The sequence below is a fragment of the Thamnophis sirtalis genome, unplaced genomic scaffold (genome assembly GCF_051295495.1).
Source record: "Thamnophis sirtalis isolate CommonGarterSnake01/CBP01778 unplaced genomic scaffold, rThaSir2_p1.2 scaffold_5, whole genome shotgun sequence".
NCBI classification, from domain to species: domain Eukaryota; kingdom Metazoa; phylum Chordata; class Lepidosauria; order Squamata; family Natricidae; genus Thamnophis; species Thamnophis sirtalis.
This window is the reverse complement of record NW_028261385.1, coordinates 35255907-35281589: the sequence shown is the minus strand read 5'-3', so window position 1 is coordinate 35281589 and position 25683 is coordinate 35255907. Positions and strand designations below refer to the sequence as shown.

General features: G+C 41.0%; 1 protein-coding gene across 1 annotated transcript in view; it reads left to right on the top strand.

The window, feature by feature from the left end:
• The first annotated feature begins 4692 nt into the window (after positions 1–4692).
• SV2C (synaptic vesicle glycoprotein 2C) overlaps positions 4693–25683 on the top strand; it is an 80354-nt gene continuing 59363 nt past the window's right edge. Inside the window, exon 1 of the mRNA XM_087715619.1 lies at positions 4693–4764. The gene's annotated coding sequence lies outside the window, so the exon portion shown is untranslated. The remainder of the gene's footprint in view (positions 4765–25683) is intronic.

Here is a 25683-nt window from a genome sequence, read left to right as displayed (position 1 = left end):
GATTGCATAAGAAAAATAATATAGATGACAGGCAGCTTTGTGCTCAGGGTGATTCTTTGTCCTGAAGTGTCAAAATGTAAAAAAAAATGACAGGCATACAGTATCCTGTCACTATTTGTGTTGTGACTGCAGTGCCATAGTCCAGGTAACATGTCACAGAGTTTAAGATGAATGACTGAGAAGGGTTTGAAACTCATGTTCTTAAAGAGAGGAACTGTCATTTGGTTCAGGTTGTGTGCAAGTGTGCATACACAAGGTATTATTTGAAATGCAAATATCAAATTCACAGTATTTTATTAGAATTGTCTTCTTACAGTTAAAGTGAATATGCTATTAAGTGGCATTTAAATTCTGCTTTAAAAAAACCAAATCCCCAATAACTCTCAAGGAATCAAAATCTAGTGCATATTTAGAAGACAGCATGGGGTTTGGTAACTTGTTCACTCTCTGCCACTGCCCTAGTCCTCAGTTTTTGGCTTTCTTTTCATTTCTAATATTGGTTTTGTTAGGGATATTCCCATAGATATCAATAGAAACTTCCATCCTTGGGCAAGGAGTCCAGTGTGGAGGGCAATTTAGACTTCCAAAGGCAAAGGTAATTTCCACACCTTCCAACTGAACAGAATACCAGAGTTGGAAGAGGGAGGTTTTCCAATCCAATCCCCTGTTCAAGCAGGAAACCTATACCATTTTAGACAAATGATTGTTCAATTTCTTCTTTAAAACCTCCAGTATTAGAGTACCCACAACTTTTGGAGGCAAGTCGTTCCATTGATTAATTGTTCTGTCAGGAAACTTCTCTTTAGTTCTAGGTTGGTTCCTTGATTAGTTTTCATCCATTGCTTCTTGTCCTACTTTCAGATGCTTTGGAGAGTAGGTTGACTCCCTTTTCTTTGTGACAACTCCTTAGATCAGGACTGCCAAATTCGTAGCCCAAAGGCCAGATGTGTCACGAGCTGGCCATGCCCATGCCGAGTTTAGCGAAGGGCAAAGAAGTCATGATACCTCATGGCACGCCACCATGCCAACACGAGTTTGACACCCCTGCCTTAGATACTGACACTGCTACCACGTCACCCCTAGTCCTTCTTTTCAGTAACTAGACAAACTTAATTCCTGCAATCTTTTTCATATGTTTTAGCCTCCAGCCCCCTAAGCATTGTGGTTGCCCTTCTCTGCACTCTTTCTAGAGTTCCAGCATCTTTTTTTATATCATGGCGATATTCCAAATGTGGTCTTACAATATCTTCTTGTGTCATCCAACCATAATTGTGCCAGCATAACAATAATGAGGACCAATTTTGTATTACTTCTGTGATTACTGATCGAAGTAACTAAGATCCTATAAGTTTTATTCTCCTTCCATGATGAATTCCAGTCTGGATCTCCCAAAAACATTCAATAATTGATATGAAAGCTTGTAAAAGCGAATTGTATAATTAATCCTATGTTCATTTAATCCTATAAGCCAGTGATGGTGAACCTTTTTGGCACAGAGTGCCGAAAAGGGAGTGTGTGTCTGCGCATGTAATTGTCTGGGCCGCAACCTGGAAGAGGAGCTGCACAGGGGGCATGCGTGTGCCGGAAATTGAACTTCCGGTTTGCGCGCACCAGCCAGCTAGTCTTCCAGCTACTGGCGTGCTTGCACGTGTGACAATCAGCTGGCTGGTACACATGCTCACACCGTAAAATGGAAGATCAGCTCTTCCAGTTTCAAGCACTGCTGCACGCACAAAGGCCAGCTGATCATCGTGCCTGCTTGCATGCCAGAAACAAGAAAAAGGAATGGGTGACTCCACATGAGCCAGACGACATGGCTCTGCATGCCACTTCAGGCACACGTGCCATAGATTTGCCATCCTGGCGATAAGTAATATATTGTCCTATTTTCATTCTAGCATACAAACTACATTAGATTTATAATATGGATGAATCCTGAATTTTTGTGTAATTCAGTTAAATTCCTTCCAACTGTAATTGGTAAATCAAAGGTTTTTGGTTTCTCATTCAGCATTTAGTTTCTGACAGTATTTAAAGATCTTAACATTTTCTACAAAAAAGATCCTCTACAGTGAAAAGAAAAGAGCAACTACTAGATAATCATTTTGTACTGTATCCTCTTTAGTGCTAGTAGAAAAGAGAAACTAACAGGTGGCACATTGTAAATCACTGCTTGTCTTAACAAATTATGCTTCTATTGGCTGTTGGCTAGTTTGCATACTGCTGATCAATTTCTAGCTATGTACCAGTGATACTATGCAGTGCAACATACATGCTATACAGTACGGATGTCCATAGGTACTAACATTCTTCCCACCACCTCAGGAGGTTTATTGTTTCATATGAAAAAGGGAGTGGGGAAATGTGGGAAGAGATGCTCATATTCTGGTGAGCAAGCATTCCCTACAATTCAATAGACCTGATAGCTCTTGGCCTAAGACAGTATACTGGCTGAGATTGTTGCTATCCTCAACCATTTGTTTTACTATAGCAACCTGGTTAATTATATGAATCTTGCTCTGAGCTGTCCAGAGCCAGACATGTAAGATAGCCACACATAATTTAAATAAAATAAATAAATTGTTCTATTGCTGTGGAAATGGGATTATTCCACAGAAAGATAAAACTATAGAGGATTGCATGAAGCAATATTTAGAATAGGACCTTTCTTATTTCTAAGCTAGTTTTATTATTGTGGGACTTATTTCTGTAGATTATAGACCTTTTTAGGCATGTATTCTCATGAATGCAGTTTGCCTGCATCCTTATAGTGTCTTGCACAAATGCTCTATTTTAAATAACTGGGCAGCTAGGCAATCTGGAGCCAAGTTTATGAGCTCATCTTGGTATACAGTGTGATCTCAGTGGATCTTTCGGAAATGTCATCTTAATGCATCACGTCAGCCACTTCACAGAATTAGGCTTAAGTAGGATTCATTCATCATGATGAACTGGAACATACCAGTCCAGGCTCAGTAACTGGGCAGGTTCACCATAGGAACAGTGGTCTTTTGAGGCTGGTTGCTGAAAGTCCCCAATGGGAAAGTGGCTTAAGAATAGAGCCACTGGCAGTGTAAAGATGTAAGGACAATTCTATTACTGCACAAGCTTTGTTCCATGAAATGTTATTCTGTATTACTAGGCTCACCGATTTCTCTTCATTAGCTTAAGACAGGTACACCTCTGTCACACTGCAATAGGTAGGTTGAGCCACTGAGGTGGGGAAGCTGATGTAATCCAGCTGTTTTGAAGTCTAACTCCCACAGCCCCTTGCTAAGGATAATGATTAGTACTGATGGGAGCCTGTTGAAGGACATTACTTTGGCACAGAGCAACCCTAATCCCTGACCAGCAGCATGGGCATTTTTAAAATCCCTGCTTCACTGCCATTCAACAGCACTTTTAACTCTGCATGTTTGGCAATTAAGGAATGTGATAGATTAACAGAGTGGGCAAAGACCTTGTAGGTCATCTAGTCCAACCCCCTGCTCAAGCAGAAGAGCCTATACCATTTCTGACAAGTGGCCATCCAGTCTCTTCTTGAAAACCTCCAGTGATGAAGCACCCACAACTTCTGAAGGCAAGCTGTTCTATTGGTTGATTGTTCTCGATTTCTCCTAATTTCTAGATTAAATCTCTCCTGCATCAGTTTCCATCCATTGTTTTGTCTGGCCTTAGGGTGCTTTGGAAAATAGGGAAAAATTGTCCCACTCCTCTCGGTGGCAGCCCCTCAAATATAGGAGCACTGCTATCATGTCAGCCCCGGTCCTTCATTTCACTAGACTAGCCATGCCCACTTCTTGTAACTGTCTGTAACTGTAATTGTCTCTTCATACAATAAATACAATACAATAGCAGAGTTGGAAGGGACCCTGGAGGTCTTCTAGTCCAACCCCCTGCCTAGGCAGGAAACCCTATACCGTTTCAGACAAATGGCTATCCAACATCTTCTTAAAGACTTCCAGTGTTGGGGCATTCACCACTTCTGGAGGCAAGCTGTTCCACTGATTAACTGTTCTGTCAGGAAATTTCTCCTCAGTTCTAAGTTGCTTCTCCTTGATTAGTTTCCACCCATTGCTTCTTGTTCTTCCCTCAGGTGTCTTGGAGAATAGTTTGACTCCCTCTTCTTTGTGGCAACCTCCGAGATATTGGAACACTGCTATCATGTCTCCCCTAGTCCTTCTTTCTATTAAACTAGACATACCCAGTTCCTGCAACCGTTCTTCATGTTTTAGTCTCCAGTTCCCTAATCATCTTTGTTTTATGTTTTAGCCTCCATGCTTAATTGTCCCGCTTCATCAAGTCCGGCTCTGTCGTTGTACGGAAAGACCGACATACTGCGTCCACTTATCAGCCCCGTTTCACGGCTTCCCATCTTCCTCGTCCTCCTCCGCTTTCCCGCTGTTTTTTTCCAAGTAGCCCAGGGCGAATGGGCTTGCCCGGCCGTCGCAGTCTCCCACGCCTGCGATGCCAGATCTCGCCTCCCGCCCGGGCGAGAGACTCTGCTTTCCTTGGCAAAGCGCTTCATCACTGCAGCGCAGGGGACGCGCGCGGAGCCGGGGGGATCCGCGCAGCTACTATCCCGCCCCTCCTCAGCCTCGGTCACGCCGCCAGGCTCCTCCTCAAGGAGGAGAAGACGGACGAAAGGGGGGGGGGGGGGACTCCAATCTGCTGCTACCTCGAGCAAGCTGCAGCGCTATTACGCAGGGCTGCGAGTGGTTGGAGAAGAGGCAGAAACAGCAGCCAGGCCTGCGCTTCCAGCGGGTAAGCGGGGTTCCCACTCGCAACGCCGCCTCTGCCCCGAGGAACTTTGGAGAGAGTTCTCCTCCTCTTCCTCCCATCATCAGATTTGGAAACGGGACTCTCTTCGCACTTTCCCCCCGAAGGTCCTTTCGGGAGGGAGAAGCTGCTTGAACGGCAGCAGTCACGCTCGTGCGATTTTGTCAGGCGCAGAAGTTTGGGCGAGTTCCGCGGGACTTTGGGGAGAGTGAAGTGGCGTGAGGTTTGCGGTCGTACTGCAGTCTTGTTTGGGGCGCTTCTGTTCCTTTGCGGGCACAGCCCTTTTGGGGGAAAATTTCCGTCTCTAGGGGAAAATCACAGCTTGTTGGCGGGGTCGTCGAAGTCTTCCCTTCCCTTTTGCATATCAAACCCCCGCAAACTTCGGGATGGGGGCAAAGCGGGTAAGCGGGTAGCAATTGTGGGGGTGAGGCAGAAAGGCAAGGGAAAAGCTGCGGACGAGAGTGGCGGAGGCGGCGGCGGCGAAGGAAGCGCAAAACGTGCCGGGTGGCTGCAGACAATCCGGCCGGGTTTGCTGTCGTGCTGGACCGGGAAAGCCTCGAGGCTTTCCAAAGGGATTGAACGCACGCGCGCACACACTCCCACTCTCTCACACGCGCGACCTTACCGCTGGCTTCTCAATCTTTCTCGATAGGATGAATCTGCAAGATTCTTCCTTTCTCTCTCGGGAGCTTGCAAAGTTGTTAGCTTGCGCCTCATCTTGCAGTCGGACTGTGGACGTGGTGCCATTTATTCCTTTAGTATTCCGAATACTTTTGACGCACAACTGGGGGGCGACTTGGTCGTGCGCGGCTGCCTCCTGCGCCTTTCCCCAACCCTCCCTCCTTTCCGTTACTTGGCGTGTGGAGCTGCAGTAAAGGCAATAAAGGGAGAGAGGTGGCGTGGATTTGCGGGGTGGTGGTGGTGGTGGTTGAAGAAGGGGGTTATCCGAGGCAGAGACCGGTTATTCTTGGGGAAGGGGGGCTTAGGGGAGCAGACGGGTGGCGCTCACAGGCACGTGCGACGCCGCGTAGCCGCTACGGGGAATCCTGCTCCTTCCCCCCGTGCGCCCGGGGAGCGTGAAATTAATCCCTGCAAGCTGACGAGGAGTGGGGATGGGTGGGCTCACTCGGGGTTGCCACTTTGACGTGGAAGCGAAAAGCGGGCGGGGAAGGGAGGATCGACGAGCAGGACGGGAGTTCCCACACAGCTATAACAGCTGAGGGACTTGGCTTTAAGTTTCGGCGATCGGTAGGACCCGGTGTATTTCTTTTCCACATAGAATTTTGTGGTGATGCTACATCGGGATTTCAAGCGCAAGAATCCCTGTTGGATTCCCCCTCTTCTAGGAAGATTCCACTTTTTTTGTGCCTCCCCCCCCCTCCAAGAAATTAATGGTGTTTCTAGAAAGGCCGGAACATTAAGAGGAATCTCCATCAAGCGTGCGGTGCCTACCTTTTTTCGCCTCAATAGCACTGCAGTGCAGGGAGCTGACATGATCCAGTGTGTCCTTGTTTAGAGAAAAGCTTGCACAACATCGCAACCCATACCTAGGGTGTTGTTCCCTGGAAAGGAATCGGCATGCTTTTCTTTTTTTAAATAAGCTGATATTTCAACCTAAATTAAAAATAATATTTAACACACACTAGAAAAAGTATGTTTCCTTTCCTAGAACCATTGGGAAAAGAATGAATGGATGTGTGGTCATATATCCTAACATCTATCTGCAATAAAAGCAGATCAGCATTTGTGTGTTTCATGAACAACAGTATTTAACTTGGAAAGGAATTGCTAAACATTTACATTTTTATATGTGACCATAAGGATGTTAAAATAAAAAGGAAAGTGAACAGCAAAAATATTGCAAGTTTATTTCATTGATAAATGTCACCAGCGCAGACAAATTATGTGGAAAGGGGAAGCAAAAAATTAAATGCTACAGTTTAAGTCTTTCCATCTTTATTAATATAGGCTGTACCTGAACTTACCAGAAAGCTGCATTTAATTTTGTACTACTCATGAATAGGTATTTATATAATTTCTGCCAATAGAGCTAAATGTTGAATAACAGGAAGTATGTACAGGACAAGGTATTCCACAGCATCAGCTTTATATTATTTTTTTTGCAAAAAAAAAATCTTTCTTAGATTTTCATTAAAAACTATGGGGTTTTTATATTTCAAAATCTCTTTTTTTAACAATAAATTTGTATGAATGTATGATTTATCCATTAATTTGGGCACATGAAAAAACAAAACATCCAGAAAGACTTTAGCTGCATTTTGGTGTATATTACATATATAACAATGCGTAATAACAATGATGGGTATATTATTAAATGTATCCTATTACACCATCTAAGTGTGGGGATTATAATAGGATATTTAAAAATAAAGAACTGAAGCTAATGTTCAAAAGGCAGAATGGGGGGCTATTTTTGTAAGCAAAGCCTAGGTGCATGAGAAGGTAGTCAGAAGCCAGAAGCATAGGGAACATGATAAATTGACATAATGAAGGACAAAATAATGCTGCTGTATAATTTCAAGGCTGGGTACAAAATTAAAATTATATTAAAACTGTTGCAGTGTTACCTTTTTATCCTATACAAACCTTAATTGAAAACATTCTGATTGATTTTATTAATACTGATCCAAGTAAATCCTGCAAGATTTTTATAACCTTGTCACCTAGGTGGATCCTATGCTTGCAAATCTTAATGGAAAATCCCATTCAATATAATTAAGTTTGCTGTCATTGTCTATGTATAGCAGGAGATCTATATAAACCTATTTATCAATATCTGAATGTTGGTGCTTATTTAATCAAGCACGTTTATTAGATTAAATGCAAATAGGAAGGAGTTTTCAGCTATGCAGGCTTTGTTATGTCACTGATAGCATTTAACATTTAACTAATTTAATTGAACTTTACTAAGTAACAGTATGTAGCTTTAAAAGGGTGAGTAAAAATGTTTATTTTATAAAATGAAGTGCATTATATATATAAAATTATTATGCTCAAAGGTATTCCAGCTTGTAGTATTTCCTTTTTAGATAAAAATACATTTTAAAAAACCTGTTTTAGGATGCAAGATTAAATATGGGAGCAAACTTTAATAATGTACTTCACAAAATGTATACCTATCAATAAAAAAAAAACATTTTTTTTCAATTACTGCATATAACTTTTAATTTTACGCATTGCAACCCAGCGATTATAAGCACTAGGCAACCAAATGTGTATTTTGTGAAGGGTATCAAATCGGCAACCTTCTTTTATAAAAGTACAGTATGCTCTTTGATGGACCATTAAAAATGTCTTTTACTAGATATTTTTGATTAGTAAATTAGATAAGTAAATTAGTAAGATTATTAAAAATCTCTCTTTTTAACTCCAGTATGACTATTCGCTTTAACAAAAAGGTATTTTCCAGAATATCTTAACTGTTGTGATATTTTCTTAGAAATAAAGATTATCTGCAAATTATTTGTAGGATATTTTACTCAGGAGAAAACTGATATTTGAAAGGTAGGAAAACTATTAGCTTGGAGAACTAAGGGATGAAGTAGCTGTATTTAAATTATATATTGTCTGTGCTAGATATTTTAAACTGGGAAGAATGTAAATCTAATATATGTTAACTGTGCAAGCAGTAAAGCTGGTATTCACCTCAGAATCAGGAATTCTGGTGAAAATTCCACTGCCCCATTCTAAGATTGTACAGAAAAAATAAGACCAAAAGAAGCAGCACCATGTTGGTCTGTGAAGTTCTTTTTCATTTCTAAAGTAGAAAGTAGATGAATAAAGGCTTGTCTCGTACCCTTGCAACCTATGCAGAAATATTTAGAATATATTTCTGTCTGAGTATTCAGAGTGGATAAATAAAACAAATAAAAATGAAAATATCAAAGCTGAAGTAATACCTACCAAATAGTAATTAGAGGGCCTTTTATCCTACATATCTAAAGGTGTACCTTCCAAATAAAATGAATTTGTTTTTACATTTTATGCTGAAATAACAAAGATTTGCACTAGGGGAATAGTTGTCAGTTTTCTAACCTTTGGAAGGTTTTCAAAAGGAGGGGGAGACGGGTTTGTTTGGGGATTGGGATAATATTGTTCTTCAGATAAAAGTTTTTCCGTTGCAGTATAAAGTGAAAAACAATGAGGTATCTGAAGAAGCTGAATCTAATACATTTATTGTTAAAATGTACATTGATTTGAGAGTGTTGTCAATTGAAGAAACAGGTTTCAAGTAATAATTTAAAAATATCCTTGATTTATCTGAATGCTGTGGAAAAATTGTGCTAATGCACTATATGTTTCTATGTCTGCATTTTGACACTGACATTTTTCTTGTTTCATTAATCCATTCAATAGATCTTTTATGGTATTATTACTAACATTGAATTTTAGGAATAAGAAAATGCTCCCCTCCCTTTATTACCAACACACCAAACACAGATTTAAGTGCTGTATTAACATTCATAATAGATGGCACAAACTAATAAAATAGCAATGTGTTCTGATCTTACAGAAAAGAAAAATAATCTTGCAGTTCCTAGGTAGTTTGATACAATTTCCTGGGTATAATTGAACAGGCTAAACTAGAAAAGAGTAGTGAGGAGAAATCTTATCATTTTGCATGCTGGTTGTGAAAATTATTTCAAGAAGGAAGAGATATTACTCTTCAGAGAAAACCAGCAGAAATCACTATTGATTAAATAAAAATAAAATGTTTAGGAAATCAAGGCTAAATGTGTAAAATATGATTGCCTGAAGTATAAAACATCAGCTGATAGTTAAAGTTACTACATTACCAAAATAATGAGTTTCCTGCTTCAAGTGCTAATTAACCGTAACCCCATATTCTTGCAGCATTGGGTAATTCATTGATTGGATTTATATATCACACTAAGCCATAGTTTGTTTAAACTGATTTATAGAATAAATTAGATGGCTGAATTTGAGAATGGTTGAAGTAATAAGTAATGATTTATAAACTATAGCATCTGAGTTCATACAACTTACTAAGGCAAAATCAAATAACAATGACATTAGATATTGGCATGAACCAAAATATCAATTCAGAATAGAGGGAAGTGACACTCATATTAGAACAAGGAAGAAAAATTAACACTATAGCTATTGCAAATGCATCTTTAGATTAGCTATTACAGGAGCAAGAAAATAAGTCATTGCAAGCTCATTTGATATATTTTATTTGGTTTTGGGAGTCCTTGGCGTTTTTCTCCTTTGTTGTTAAGATGTCCATGAACTATTGGTGGATTGGTTAAGATATAAGCAAAAATCAACCAATTAGCAAACTTGGAAATCAATGTGAAAATTGAGGGGCTTGAAATATGATTAGCAAAAATAAGAGAACAAAACTTGGAATGGGACAGATAGGCTTGAAAGAACAGCGAGGGAGCACCAAGAAAAGAAAATATGGAGTAGGGAAAGAAAACTGGAGAAAGGATTGATAGAAAGATATTTGGCAGGGAGAAAGTGTGGCACGACAAAACCGCGCCCGATTAAACCGCGTCGCTGACGTCATCAACAGGGCGACAACAGCGAGCGCGGAGAAAGAAGGGCGCTTTAAATAGCGCTTTGAAAGCAAGCCGATTCAACTTAAGGTAAGGGTTAGGTTTAGGGTTAGGTTTAGGGTTAGGTTAAGGGTTAGGGTTAGGGTTAGGTTAAGGGTTAGGATTAGGTTTAGGTTTAGGGTTAGGTTAAGGGTTAGGTTAAGGGTTAGGTTTAGGGTTAGGTTTAGGGTTAGGTTAAGGGTTAGGTTTAGGATTAGGTTTAGGGGGGTTAGGTTTAGGGGTTAATTTTAGGTTTAGCGTTTACAGCGTGCTTCTGTCTCTGCGCTGTTGTCGCCCTGTTGATGACGTCAGCTACGCGGTTTCGTTGAGCGTGGTTTAGTCGAACGCGGTTTTGTGGTGGAATCGGGAGAAAGAGCAAAAACAGCAAGCAGTAATTATGAAAGTTGTGCTGGGGTGCAAAGCTTCATTATTTTATTGGGCTGGTTTACAGTTCTAGGTAGTCCATAGATCTCCTAAGAATGGGCAAATATAGGAAAAATCTGAAACCCCCATCCTCCTTCAGTACAAGAAGTGCTCTTCCTAATCTCTTAGCTGACTGATCAAAGTAGTTGATTCATCTGGTAGATGACTGTGGTTCTGTCAGGAGATAACTTTGAGTAATGTCTGTTCTAAGCACCTACCAGGGGTGGGTTTCTCGCCCCGTTCCAACCGGATCGGTTGGAACGAGGCCGGCGGCGTCCTCGCGCACGCACGCGACGTCCTCGCGCACGCACGCGACGTCCTCGCGCACGCACGCGACGTCCTCGCGCACGCACACGGCGTCCTTGCGCACACACACGGCGTCCTCGCGCACACGGCGCGCGCATGCGTATTAGCGTCTGCGCGATGCTCCAGCTGCTCCTGGAGGATCGTGCAGGCGTTCTGCGCATGCGTGGAAAGCGCGAAATTCAAAAAAACCGGGTAAGGAGCGGCGCGGGTGTGCGGGCGCGCGCGGGCGCGGGGGGGGGGCTTCGCCGTTCCCGGAAGTTACTTACTTCCGGGTTCGGCGACCAACCGGATCGCAGGGACCAGTGCGAACCGGTTGAAACCCAGCCCTGGCACCTACTATACATTGACATTAGAAAATGTTTCACAATAACACATGCAGAATTATTTAGCTCCACTGATTTTCCAGAGTGGTAGATTTGACAATAATTTTTGCTGGAATTTTGTGGAAATTACACTGTTGGAATTGGGTTTTAAATAGCTGTATGTTTGGTGGCAGTCATTGGGGTTCATATTCAAATTATGTTAAATTGAAAAGAAATTTTGAGGTTTCTTTTGACTATTTATTTCAGCATCCCTGTTTAAAGTTGTTTTGTTTACTAAATACTGTTTGTCTAAGTTCAGATATAGCGAGACAATAGAATAAAAATAGCAACAAAATATATTCACATATTTAAGTAACAATTTAGTACTAAATCTAAACAGGACTATTGTTTAACCAATCTGAATTATATGCAGTACTATGCAAATGTCTTAGACCACCATTCGATTTGTTGTGTATAATAACCATATATAATTATGTCTCAGTCTCCTTATTAAAATACAACCAGAAAATACAGGAAATTTGTATGCAGTCAAAAACAGGAAAAATCAGTTTTCATATGCCATGTAGTGTGACCTCCCCATACACTTGAGCAACAGTAGACACACAGCTCCCATAAACCTAAATGTAACGGAACCCTAAGTACAGTCATTGCTAACATCTGTACGTGTTCTACTATGTGATCCAAAATGACTGCTGTGCAAAAAAGTATTATACCACGTTTGTGCAAGACATGCTTGACAGTTTATTAGCAAGTTTCCAAAGTAATTCATTGGAAGCTTGTTAATAAGAATCTGATGAGAAGTTCCTCAGAATATCTTCTTTGAGAGACTGGAAGAAGTCCAGCAAGGACCTGGCTCAGCATCTGGCAGCTTCATTGGGATTTCAAGTTGACCTTTCTACAATCAGATGAAACTTGATCAAGAAGGTTGTTGTGTAAGGGTAGCAGCCAAGAAGCCACTTTTGCAGGAATGGTACAGCATGAAAAGTCTAAGAGATGGACTTAGGATCAGTAGGAAAGGATATTATGAAGTGATTAATCCTAATTTGAAATTTTTGGGTGAAATCATCGACAATATGTGAGAAGAAAAAATGGAGTTAGATGGACAAATGAGAGCTTGTGGCCTTCAGTGAAGCATGGCAGGCTGCATTTCTGCCAGTGGTGTCTGGTCTCCAGATTCCAGACCTGAATATTATAGTGTCAGTATGGGATCACCTGAACAGAGAAAGAAATAGAAGACAACCTAATTCTAAAGAACTCTGGGAAGTGCTGAAAGAAGCCTGGTATAATATTCTAGAAGATTACCTTAAAAAAATTCAGGAAAGTCTCCCCAAAAGAGTTCAAGATGTGCTTAGAGCCAAGGGAGATCACACTAAATACTGACTTGCCTGACGAAGCCATTTTGTTCTGAAAATTGTATTTGTTTAAATTTTGTGTACATATTTCCTGTATTTTCTGTTTGAATCTTAATACAGAGATTGAAAAATAATTATAATGATAATCAAAACTTTACTAAAACAACAAAGTGGGTGGTGGCCTGTGACTTTTGCACAGTAGGCTAGTTGACATTTTTGTTCTTTTTCCTACAGATTATGCTAAAAGCAATTCACAATTTTTATAAAAAGAGCAATAACACAAATGTGGGCAAAAGTATTGGCATGTCTTCGTTTTTGCCCTTCCCAGGCTCCTAGAAAGTCTCGCACATAGAATTATGGGTGTGGCCATGCCTGTGCACCACCCCTCTGCGTTCCCCCCACTTTTGGCATGCGATGGGAAAAAGGTTAGCCATTACTGATATAGAAGAAAATCTTAAGATACACTAAAAGCAATGTATTTGCTCTATGGATTATAGAATAAAGAATGGTGGATGCTATTTTCTTGTGTCAATTTCAATTTATTTTACAGTAAATTGGGATTCTTGGGGGGGAATGTAGGGATACCAATATTTTAACTGCAATTATAAAATGATTCAAATACATAATAACTAGTCTCAAAATAAAATGAATGATAGAAATATAAATCCAAAGAATAGGAATACACTGCAGATAGGAACAAACAGATCTCCATTTTATAAATACTATATGGGATTTTTTTTGTCATGAATGTTTAGATACTCTTAAGAGACCTGCACAACTTGAATCATTAGCACAACTAGACTTTGGCAACTTGAAGATGTATGGACTTCAATTCCCAGAATTCTCCCACCAGCCATGGAGAATATACAAGGAGTGTCTTTTTCTGTGTATGTTGTGATGCTGCATGCATGTCCCAAATGGGTGTACAACAATTTGCCATGGCCAATCTGCCATCACCAGCTCACTGCTGCCAACTTGCCACAGCTGGCTTGCTGTGGACAACTCCATGGCTAACTAGCTGCTGGAAGACTTACTATGGCCAATTCACTGTAGGAGAACTCGGCACGAGACAATAGTTACACTAATATTGAAGAAATAGTAGAATAGAGGGATCAAAGAAAGAATGCCAAAGAAGGGATAAAATGAAAACAAAAATTAAAATATTTTAAAAATTGTTTTAAATAATTGAATTGAATTGTCCCACAGCAAATTGTCCTGTGACGAGTTGCCCATGTTGAGTTATCATGGAGTGAGTTGGCTATGGCAAGTTGTTCCATTCTAGTCCCAAAGAGGTGCAGCATTCTCACTTTCATTTTTCAGAAATTGAATATGCATATGCCATGAAAAAGTAAACAGAAAGTCTTCAAGAAGTCTTATTCAGTAACATTTAGCAAGAGTTGTTTTTATTGTGCCTAATTTGCCAAGTCATAAAATAGATGTTCCAACTAAGATTCTGTGTTGATTTTTTGCAAGAGAGTTATAATTATCTTTAATTACTTCTAATTCTTTATACTAATGAAGTGAACCTATCTGGAAAGTAGATGCTTTTGATCAGTGTTTATTATCATAACAATCCATCAAATTTGACTTCTGTTTCAGTGGTATCTTTATTCATTTCATATTTTAATAGATGTGTCCTTAGGATTTTGAAGAAAAACAAGTATCATTTCTAAACAAATTAATTATATGGAATAAACATTTTTATTACTCTTAATACTCTGTGATAATCAATAATTAGATTAAATAAAAGAAGGAAAAAAGCTGGCACTTTGGTTTAGTACTCTTGTTTATTTCAAAGACCTTTACGACTGCTTCACTGATTCTGATTATAGCTTGTATGGTGTATATAATAGATTGATTATAGCAATATCATTAAATACAAATTCCATTTCCAATAACAGACCTTTAAGAAATTTGCATTCCAATCTATCAAGTGCTTTGAAGACCCCCAAAGGTAAAAAAAAACCAAGTAGAATTATAGTACATTTAAGAATGATGTATTGTGTGAAGTAGTCTCTATATAGATAAATTTATGTTAAGGACATTTTAGTGATAAAATTATGTTAAGGACATTTTTGTTCCTGTTTACCAGATGCAAAAATGAATATCCATGGGGCAAAATATTTGTAAAGAATTTCTTCCTGGTGAGATTTTGATTTACAGTCATTTTTAATTCTCTAATGTTATATGTTAAATAGAATGACTGATTAGAAGGCATCTGTTAAAGTATTTTCCTTTGTCATAGGCAATATCTGAGTAAAACAGACTTCTTCAGTCAGACAATCTCCATGAGATGTTGGACAACCCCATCTCACTCAGTCTATCTTAGGAGAATGGTTGCTTTAGTTCAGCACCTCAGGCTGGTGTCAGGGTGAAAAAGTCTGGGGCTAAAAAGTGTTGCTTTGATTTGTATTCCTGAGTCTGAAATCAATGTTCTTATGCCGCATTTTGTAGTTAACACCTAAAAACGGAAAAAAAGGATCCACAATTAGCTAATATTTCCATAAAGAAATTCATGATGCTATTATTAATCAAGTACACCTACTTAGGTTAAAAGAATGCAATAGCAGCAACAATGAATGATGAATTGTTCTGAGAGCTTTGTGGAGGCTTTGGTTTCTGTGAGCTTGTATAAATTAGGTGTTGATAACAATACAGTGCACCTTATCTGTGACATACAGGGAACAATATTGATGAGGAAATGCTTCTATGATTTGCAGATAATCATGATGTCTACAGTTGTACCAAACAAGGCTTATTTTTAATGGTGAATGTGAATTATATCCACACATACTTTTTTTTTGCATCCAAGGGGCTGCTTAAAAGCAGAAGTGATTTAATTCAAGAACAGTACTTGTAACTAGTTATTATAAAAATGCCAAATTGTCAAAGGGAAGAAATTAAAACTTGTAAGAAATTGCTAATTTTTCTCCACGGGGAGACAAATTATTAAAAGAATGCACTGAGAAATGAAGAACTTTGCCCACAATAGAATTATTGATTAAAGTTGCAGCTATTCAGCAGTACATGCTTCTTGTTCATGGGAAGCCAACAAATATCATGTCAAGAGAAATCACTGGGATATAAAATCCAAAGGATAAATATAAATTTCAAGTTTATAAATATATTTCTTGAGATTCTTTTTAAAATGTCCATTGAATTGAATATCTTGGTCATCTACTGATGGTTCTGACCATAACTTCACCTCCTTTTCACTTGAGTGTTTCTTTCAAATGTATTTTGCTTCGTGTGTGTGTGTGTGTGTGTGTGTGTGTGTGTGTGTGTGCGCTCATTTTAAAATTTTCTTATATGCCATTGGTAAGAGAGAGAATACATATAATACTGTATTTAGTATATCAATTCTAGAATGGACTATATTTTAATTTCCCATTTCGTCACTGCAGAGAGTTGCTTATCAAGCAAAGTGATAAACTATCATATATAAGGCAAAAGTAGTAGTAGTAGTAGTAAGTAGTAGTAGTAGTAGTAGTAGTAAGTAGTAGTAGTAGTAATTCTGGGGATGATAGTTTTAGCGAGCAAAGATTAAAATTAAAAATGGCTGCTTTCTGTGTTAAAGCTTGATTAATCCTTGTAATTACCTTTATCTCTGTATTATTGTTGAGGATGGATTACTTAATTAAAATGTGTAGGCTAATTCCATCAAGCTTTTGATTTTTGGATTTTTCATTTAGAAAGCAACTTAGCTGTTGACCCAAGCTTTGTTACCCTCCAGATGTCTGGAAATTTATCTAATGGGAGTCCTATAGTGATCTATGTATCTGGAGGTAATAATGCTGGGAAACATCTCAGGAGCTTCTGATTTCCTGGGTGACAACTATTTATCTTCTCCCTGGTGTTTTTTAATTAATAACATGCGGCAAATAGGCTGCATGTCTTAGCAGGCAACAACATGAGAGATGTATGGTGAGATTGCAGGAAGGAATGTTATAAAGCTGAAGAAATTATAGTGGTCAAAGGATGAGAAAATGTTGAACTATTAGATTAGAAATAATGTCAGTCACATGATGAGATATTTATCATTTGGCATGACTTATGATGTCTATAATTCCAGGCTCTATTATGATCTTAAGTCAAGGACTGCCTGTACACAAACAAGACTTGGGTAACTTAATTAAATAAAGCCAACTGTTTAAGTTGTTAAAATTTTTAGTTTATGACTAACGGAATATGCACACTATATATTCAGCTCAATGTATTATTAAACATACTTTGTTTGGTGTCTTTGTATTATTAACAGTTACTGAAAAAAGGTTAATCTATTATTCTAGATTTAGTCATCTCACCCTTAGTATAGATTTTAATAAGAATGATGAAATGGCCATTGCCCAATTCATTTAGAAATATTTTTTGCATGGTATAAGAAAAAAAAAAGAATTTGCATATTGACTCTAATACCGTGATGATGAATCTATGGCACATGTGCCAGAGGTAGCAGGGAGAGCCATCTCTCTGAGTACGCGCATCATCATCAGCTGCTCTTCTATCACACGCATGCACACCATCCAGCTGGTTCGGCATCCACGCATATGGCAGCCAGCTGCTGTCTTCTGGGTTCCAGTGCATGCATTCACACCAGCCATCTGATCTTCGCACAACCAGCAGGCCGGCATGCATGCTCACATCGGAACCCAGAAGAGAGCAGCTGGCCAGTGTGCATGCTCACAATGGAACCTGGAAGTGAAGCTGGCTGCCACGCAAATGCGTACTGGCTAGCTGCTCTCTTTCGGGTTCTGGTGCGTATTCGCACTCCAGTTTTGGCACTCGCTGTCAAAAAGGTTAAGCATCACTGCTCTAACACAAGATTTTTTCTTGATAATGTTAGAGGATATACTCTATACCTGGCTGAAGCAATATATATTGTACAGTTACACAGGAAGCTCCATTAAATCAATAATTGGAAAGAAACTTTGTTGGCACAATCTCATCCACTACCATGTAGAGACAATGTCAATTTCTGTTTGTTTAGGGAGTCACTGAAACATGCTCTCTCTGAATTCCAGAAATTAGGCAAGCATGAGTAGAGTTGCTTGCCAAAACCTTGATGTGCAATTTGAAAGTGATCTAGCCACAGAAAACAACAGATGTTAACATACAGGTAGTTTGACTTACAACAGTTCATTTAGTGACTTCAAAGTTACAAAGGCACTGAAAAAAATGACCTAAAACTGTTTTTCACACTTAACCATTGCAGCATCCCCATGGTTGCATGATCAAAATTCAGATGCTTGGCAAGTGATGGTATTTATGATGGTTGAAATCTGTTGGGATCATGTGATCTCCTTTTCAACCTTCTGACAAACAATGTCAATGGTGAATCCAGATTATTTAACAAATGCATGATTCACTTAGCAAGAAACGTTAAAAAATGGGGCAAAAGATGGGGACATTTAATAAATGTCACACTTAGCAACGTAAATTTTGGGCTCAATTATGGTCATAACAAGAAGTACCTGTACTCCGTATTCAGCTTATGCTTCATCTTCTCCAAAGCAACTTACAGTATGTGCGTGCCTATGTGAGTTGGAGATGACATTTTCTGAGACAAAAACCTATGGTCACTTTGAAGACTCAATTCGAAGGCCAATATGGACTCCTCCCAGATTATGTAGATTCCACTTCTTTTGCTCAACTCCATTCCAATTCTCCTACCCAAACATCTTGGGTCCAGATCATTGTATCAACTTTTTATTTTCTTTTTCTTTTTACAGTGTCCCATTCATTATCTCTTTGATTTTGACTACATCTCATACTATCAAATACCTCAAATTTAACTTTTCCTTAACTTTCTATGAGTCTGTTCTGTTCCCTCCTTTTATCTCCCATTTCTGTTGTCTTGCAAAACTCACCTTGAAAAAACAACTCTAAAGTGAATTCTGTTGAAGGAGACCTTTGATTAAATTTTATAGTATCTATATATTTAAAGGACTATGTATGCATTTATTTAGAGTCTAACTCTCATTCTAAATGTAGCAGTATTTTGAAGGCCTTGTTAAGCAGACTAAGTGTATTGTACAGATGATTCAATATACAGGCTTATTTGAAAGAAAACTGCCAACAATCATTAATTTTGATAAAATCAGAGTAAATCACATTAAACTATCAGTTTGAAAATAGCATTGTACCGGAAGTATTTTGCTATATGCTTATCAGTCTCTTACATAACCTTTTTGTTTAGTAGTGAAGCCATTCTTTAGCCATATTCTTTAGCTAAAGAAAAGGAGTTTGCCTGTTTCAAGTGCAACATTCCCTTCCATATACAGAAGTACTAATGCATTCCCTGATGTGCTTGCTCTGTTCACATTATCATTCATTCTAAGGAACACATTTCCATGTCATTCAATTCCTTTGTACCCACTGAAATAATCACTAGAAATATGGGCAGACAAATCAGAGGGAGATTTGTTTGGAAATCACTTTTTAAAATTTTAAGGAATTGTGGCATTATTCCAAAGGTCTTTAATGAAAGAATTGTTATGACTTCATCAGATGAATTGAAAAGAGAGGTATTGAGATATATAATAAAGGTCTTTCCACATGCAATCAATCTGGTCTTATAAACACTCCATACCATTATCCAAGATGAAAAACTCCTTTTAAATTACCATGGAAAATTACAAAGGATGTTACTTCAGTCATATCAGGTATGTTGATGGAACAGAATGGATTTGCCTGTGCACTACTTGGAGAGTCCTAAGCATAGGTTAAATTAAGTCTGGTTGCCCTAGGACTGAGGAATCTTTTTCCTTGGCCACGCCTCCTGGTTCTCCTTAACGCCAGATTTTTTCCTCAGTCTGGCCCGTTTAGGGACTGTTTTATGAGCTCCAGCTTCTAATTTTAACTCAGGCTTAGACTCTCTTTTCTTAACTTTGTTTTCCTTTTTCCTTGCTCCTGTTGTTTTTTCCTATCCAGCTTAGCCTTTTAAAATCCATTTTCTCTGAGTTTTTCGTTATTTTTTTCTTCCTCTTGGCTTCTTTCAGCTTGTCAATCTTACAGCGGAGACTTGGAGGTAGGAGCGCACGTGGGGGATGCTCTGCTCATCGAGCCGCTCAAGGATGGCAGCGGATATCTGCCTGGAGGCTTTGAACTCACAGCAGGGTGGCAGCGTTCTTGGCGGCTGCCAGGAGCAGGCGATGACTCCTTTTCTCTCATAAGTGAAGCGCCGCCGGCCACAGGGAGGTGTGTGGCCATTTTAAGACATGCGGCTGCCATTTCCTCCTCCCTCACCCTCGCATCGGAGTGGTGGCCATTTTGGAAGGCTCCTGTTTTTGCACCATTTGCGCTTGTCCACGCTCCTGCAGATAGCCACCAAGTGGCCAAGTGACCCTTTTTGGGGTTCCAGCAGGTTCGCTGCCACTCAGACCATCAGCTTCGGTCAGTGCTGGTGTCTTGGCAACTAGCAGTCATACACCAGCACAGGGAGTGCTGGACTTTTCCCCTTGGCTCTTTCTGCCTTATGTGCTAGGTTTGCAGCCTTGGTCTGATTCCCTTCACAGACTTCCTCAATTACTTCTGTGATTGATTTATTGTTGGACTCTTCTCAGTGAGCATCAATAGTTTGTGCATTCTGTGGCTGCTTTATTCATTGACTATTGACACTGAGCCTCAATTACTGGCATTTCTATTTACTGTCTTTTGACTCTGATCTGCATTGCATCAGAATCTGCATTACCATCTGTGCCTGATCCAGCTACCTGAGTCTCCATCGTCCCTGCCATTCATCCGCGCCTGGTTCCAGATGGCTGAGGATCTTAACACTGCAGTTATGGAGCAGCCCAGACCATGTTCTTCCCTTGACAGTAGACCAAAATCATTGCGGTGGCGCAGTACTCGGTTGACGTCTCCCTCAATGTGGCAAAATTTGCTTCTAGGATGCTAGCCTCCAATGTGATGTCTCGCCACCTCATCTGGCTTTGTCACTGGCAGGCAGACCAGAAGGTCAAGTGGAAGCTCGCTTCTGCTCCTTTTAAGGAGACTAAGTTGTTTGGAGAGGTCTTAGACCCCTTCCTAATTGAATCCAAAGATAAGGGGAAGATACTTCCTACCCTAAACAAAAAGCAGGACCGCAAGTCCACTCCCTATTTTAGGAGGCAGTCCTTTCATGCGAACGACTCCTCATTCAACTCTTTCTCGGCCAACAGGCCTGCTAATCAATCATCAAACAGGTCCCAGGACAGGGGTAGGCAGCAGTTCAATTTTCACAGATCCAACCGCAGTGGAGGCTCCCAGAGGCCCTTCTGCAAATTCAAGTGACCACCACAGGTCTCCCATCGCGGGACGACTCCAGCTCTTCGTCTCCCAGTGAGAACTGACCACGGAGGATGCTTGGGTCCTGCAGACTTTCTCTAGAGTTCGTCTCGTGCCCTCCAAGGATTTTCATCTGATGCTCCACCTCCTCTTGTTCTGTCAAGAGAGAGTTCATGGCCCAGGAGATTCATCAGTTCCTGGAGATCAATGCCATAGAGCAAGTACCATCTAACCAGGAGCGGAGGGGATTTTATTCCATCCTCTTCCTGGTACCCAAGGGGTGTGTGGAGGGCAATACTGGATCTGAAGAACCTCAATTACTGCAGACCATCTTTGCAGGGATTCGCCAGGAGGACTTCCTCACATCCATAGACCTCAAGGAGGCATACCTACACATCCCAATTTGGCCACAACACCGAAGGTTCCTGTGGGCCAACACTATCAATACAGGGTCCTGCCATTCGGCCTGTCATCAGCACCCAGGACCTTCACCAAAATTCTGTCAGTAGTCGCAGCGCATCTCAGGGCAGGCCCGTAAGTCTCCAGTTTTACCTGGACAACATTCTCATCCAGTCGTTGTCCAGGAAACAGGCCTTGCATGACCTTCAGGTCACCATGCAGTCCCTCCAGATCCACGGGTTCTCCGTGAACCTGAAAACAGCCACCTCACTCCAACCACCAAGCTTCTCCATCTGGGGGCGGTGATAGACACCTCAACATGCAAAGTGTTTCTCTCCAAGGACAGGATAGACAGCATAGATTCCCTAGTCCACAAGATTCAGGGGTTGAGTCAGGTTCCTGTGCTGCTCCTCTTGCAACTGTTAGGGAAGATGATCTCGTGCATCTTGGTAGTTCCCTGGGCACGACTCCACTCCTGGGAGTTGCAGTGGTTCCTCCTGCCTCATCAGAGATCCAACAGAAGCAACTCCCACATGAAGGTCCAACTTACACCGACTGTGAAGAGATCCCTCAGGTGGTGGCGATCAGCAGCCCTGCTAAAAGGTTATCTCTTCAAAGAACCTGCGAGAGTAGTCATCACAACGGACGCCAGCCTTGCCGGCTGGGGTGCTTACATGGGACATTGTGTGACTCAGGGAAAGTGGTCTCCAGCCGAAGAGGCCTGAAACATCAATTGGCTAGAGCTGCAGTCGGCGAGACTCTCCCTACGTCATTTCCAGCAAGATATTCTACACCAGCATATGCTACTGATAATGGACAATGTGGCTACCATGGTGCACATAAATTGCCAGGGTGGCACAAGGTCCAGGAAGCTCATGACGGAAACAGGCCCTGGGCAGGTGGGTGGAGCGTCACGTCAAATCCATGTGATCCAAACACATCTTGGGGGTGGACAACACCCAGGCGGACTGGTTGACCAGGACCACCATAGATAATACAGAATGGGGATTGCATCCAGTCCTGTTCTGCCAGTTGTCCCACAGATTCAGCACCTCCATGATCGACCAGTTTGCCACCAGCGAGAACACGTAGCTCAAATGCTTCTCCCGCTTCTACTCTCTCGGAGCGGAGGGGACAGGTGCCCTCCGCTGCAAGTGGCCTCAGGAGTTGTTGTACACGTTTCCTCTGCTTCTACCATAGGTGGTCCGCAAAATCATCACGGAGAGGGCGGAGGTGCTTCTGGTGGCACCTCACTGGTCCCGGAGATCCTGGTATGCCGACCTTGTCAGGCTCTCGATCTCCCGCCTGTGGCAAATCCCTCAGGACCAGGTCTCCCTCAGCCAGGGGGCTATTACCCACCCAGACCCCCAGTGGCTCCAGTTGGCGGTCTGGCACTTGAGGGGGACCTCCAGAGGAAGGAGGGCCTGTCAGAGGAGATATGTACCATCCAGGCATCCAGACCTTTGATGACCAGAATTTATGACTCCATGTGGACCACCTTTGCCAAGTGGTGCGACAACCTCGAGCTTGATCCGGCCACAGCACCAGTTCTCCGTATATTGGATTAAATACAGGAGGGCCTTCGTCATCTGGTCGCTGTGCTATCCACCGTTTGGTCTGGTGATTCGGCCCAGACCCTCAGCACACTACCAAAGGTTCAATGCTTCCTCAAGGGTGCCTCCAATCTGGTGGTCCACAGTACCCAACCTGGCAGTTATCGGTGGTCCTACAGGCTCTGACTTCAGAGCCCTTCTAGCCCCTTCATATGACTTCTCTCTAGCACCTCACACTTAAGACTGTTTTCCTTGCCACAATAAGATCTGCACGGAGAATATCCAAACTGGCGATCCTGTCTGTTCGAGAACACCTATGTATCGTTCATCTGGACAGAGTGGTGCTTCGCCTGGACCTGGCCTTCATCGCAAAAATTAACACATGGTTCCATAGGGTGCAGGAGGTCATTTTACTAAACTTTTGCCCATGCCCCAGACACCCAAGGGAATGTGTCTGGCACACTCTGGATGTCATACAGGCTCTGTGGAGATACATTACATGGACAACAGAATTCCGCAGGTCCAAGGCACTTTTTGTGTCATTCCAGTCAGGGTCGATGGGACGTAAGGTGACATCTTCCACCATTGGCAGATGGCTAAGAGCATCCATTGCAGCTGTGTATGAACATCAGTCCAAGGGGGTACGTTGGCATATCACCGCTCTCTACAAGGAGAGCCGCCACCACCGCTGCCTGGGCAACCCAGGCTACAATAGACGAGATCTGCAGAGCGGCTATGTGGTCATCCCCATCGCCCTTTGTCAGAAAGTATAAATTGGAAATGTTTTCTTCAGCCGAGGCATCGTTCGGCAGGCGGGTTCTGCAGGGGGTTGTTTCCACGACCGAATCCCAGGACAGAGCTTCTTCCTGCCCTAGTGACAATTAACTTGGGTATGTCACAAGCTTGGACTCCCCAAGCAGTGCACAGGAAAATGACCATTGGCTTACCTGAAGTGTCCTTTTCTGTGCACTGCATGAAAGTCCAACCCCGCCAAGGGTCTTTGGGTCCAGGGATTTGGGGCCATCACGTCAACTCGGACACCTTTGTTTCTCTCATCACACCATCAGCCTTCACTGGTTCCAGAAATGGTCAAAAATCTGGCGTTAAGGAGGACCAGGAGGTGTGGCCAAGGAAAAGATTCTTCAGTCCTAGGACAACCAGACTAATTTAACCCATGTTTGGACATTCCCGCAGTGCACAGAAAAGAACCCTTCAGGTAAGCCAATGGTCATTCTCATGCAATACTCTAATTTCATGTGCAAAAATATTGCTAAGTATTATTGCCACCTGTGTATACATCAGAAACTTTACAGGTGAGTCTAAGTACTAGACTAAACAGCCAGGTTTATTAGAATATAGATAGAATAAGGTATATCCTCCAATCTCTTAACTATCACATTGCCTGTATTGAATCGTACTCATTCTTTTTCATTTTGAGTAAAATATGCCCTCTCTCTGCTTTCTTCATTAGTCACTCCCAAAGGAAAATCAAAATGAATTAAAAGCAAATTTAAAAGTATTTTCTGTAGTCATGTTTCCTGAACATGATTCTGCAAATTCAGATTTTCTAGAAGTTGCATTAGTGTATTTGAAGTAAAGAATAGAAATAATTTGGTTTTCCAAAAGTGAAAGAGCTTCACTATTATGTGCCACATTTACCAATGAGTGCGTCCAGATATTTTGGACTATAACTGGTTATGCTTCTGTATTAAGAAAAAATGTAATTTGGAATATATGGAGGGTACCCTAGATTGCTTATATGATCATACAAATACTAGAAAGTCTGTAAGGAATTAGAGAGCCAGTTCATCAGTCTAGAAACAAGGAAACGGAATTCTAGTTTCCACTTGGGCACAAAGCCATTTGGATAATCTTCAGCTAGACATTCTCTCAGCCCTTGGAAACAATGGCAAATGACTTCTAAAATCTTGCAAAGAAAACTGCAAATTCTTGTCCAGATTCTTGAGTTGCCAGAGCTCAAATACACACAAACACACAAACACACACACACACTCATGAATCATTGAATTATAAATTTAAAGATCCTTTCATAAGTGCCATGGTGGCAGATAGCTGAGTGTTTTCTTTGGTATTAAGCCTTTAACTCTTGATACCCTTGGGCATTTACTCTGGAGCACAGAACAGAAGATATTATTTTCCTCCATTCCTAATTAATCCCTTCTCCAAAGTCATTTAGTTGCAAGGTAAAAAATTATACCTATTCGAAGTTGCAGAATATCTTCCTGGAAAGCTGGGTAGGTGGGTGTCAACTCCCTCTTCCCAACCCCTAGTTTCTCAACTAGAATATTATATAAGCTGTTTGGTTCTGTTAGGTCAATATATTCATAATTAATTAATTAAGAATTAATGATTGAGGCAAGAAAGCTGTTTGGAAAAAACGAAAGCAAGAAAGTAAAGAAAGATTACTCTCTTGCCTTAGTTTTTCTAAACAGCTTTCATGCCTCAATCAATTACATCAAATTAATAGGAAAATTAATAGAACTCTAAAAGTAATTTACAAGTAAGATTGAAAAGACGAGGAAAAGGTCAGAGAGTTATAAAGAGAATGTCTATACGTGTGTACTTTATGCTTCTGGTAGAAAAACAGCCCTAGTTCAAATGTTGGTCACCTAACATATCTAGAAACCTTTACTTTTGTGACTGTTGTTTCAGTATCATCTGCTAAAAACAGGTGCGCCAA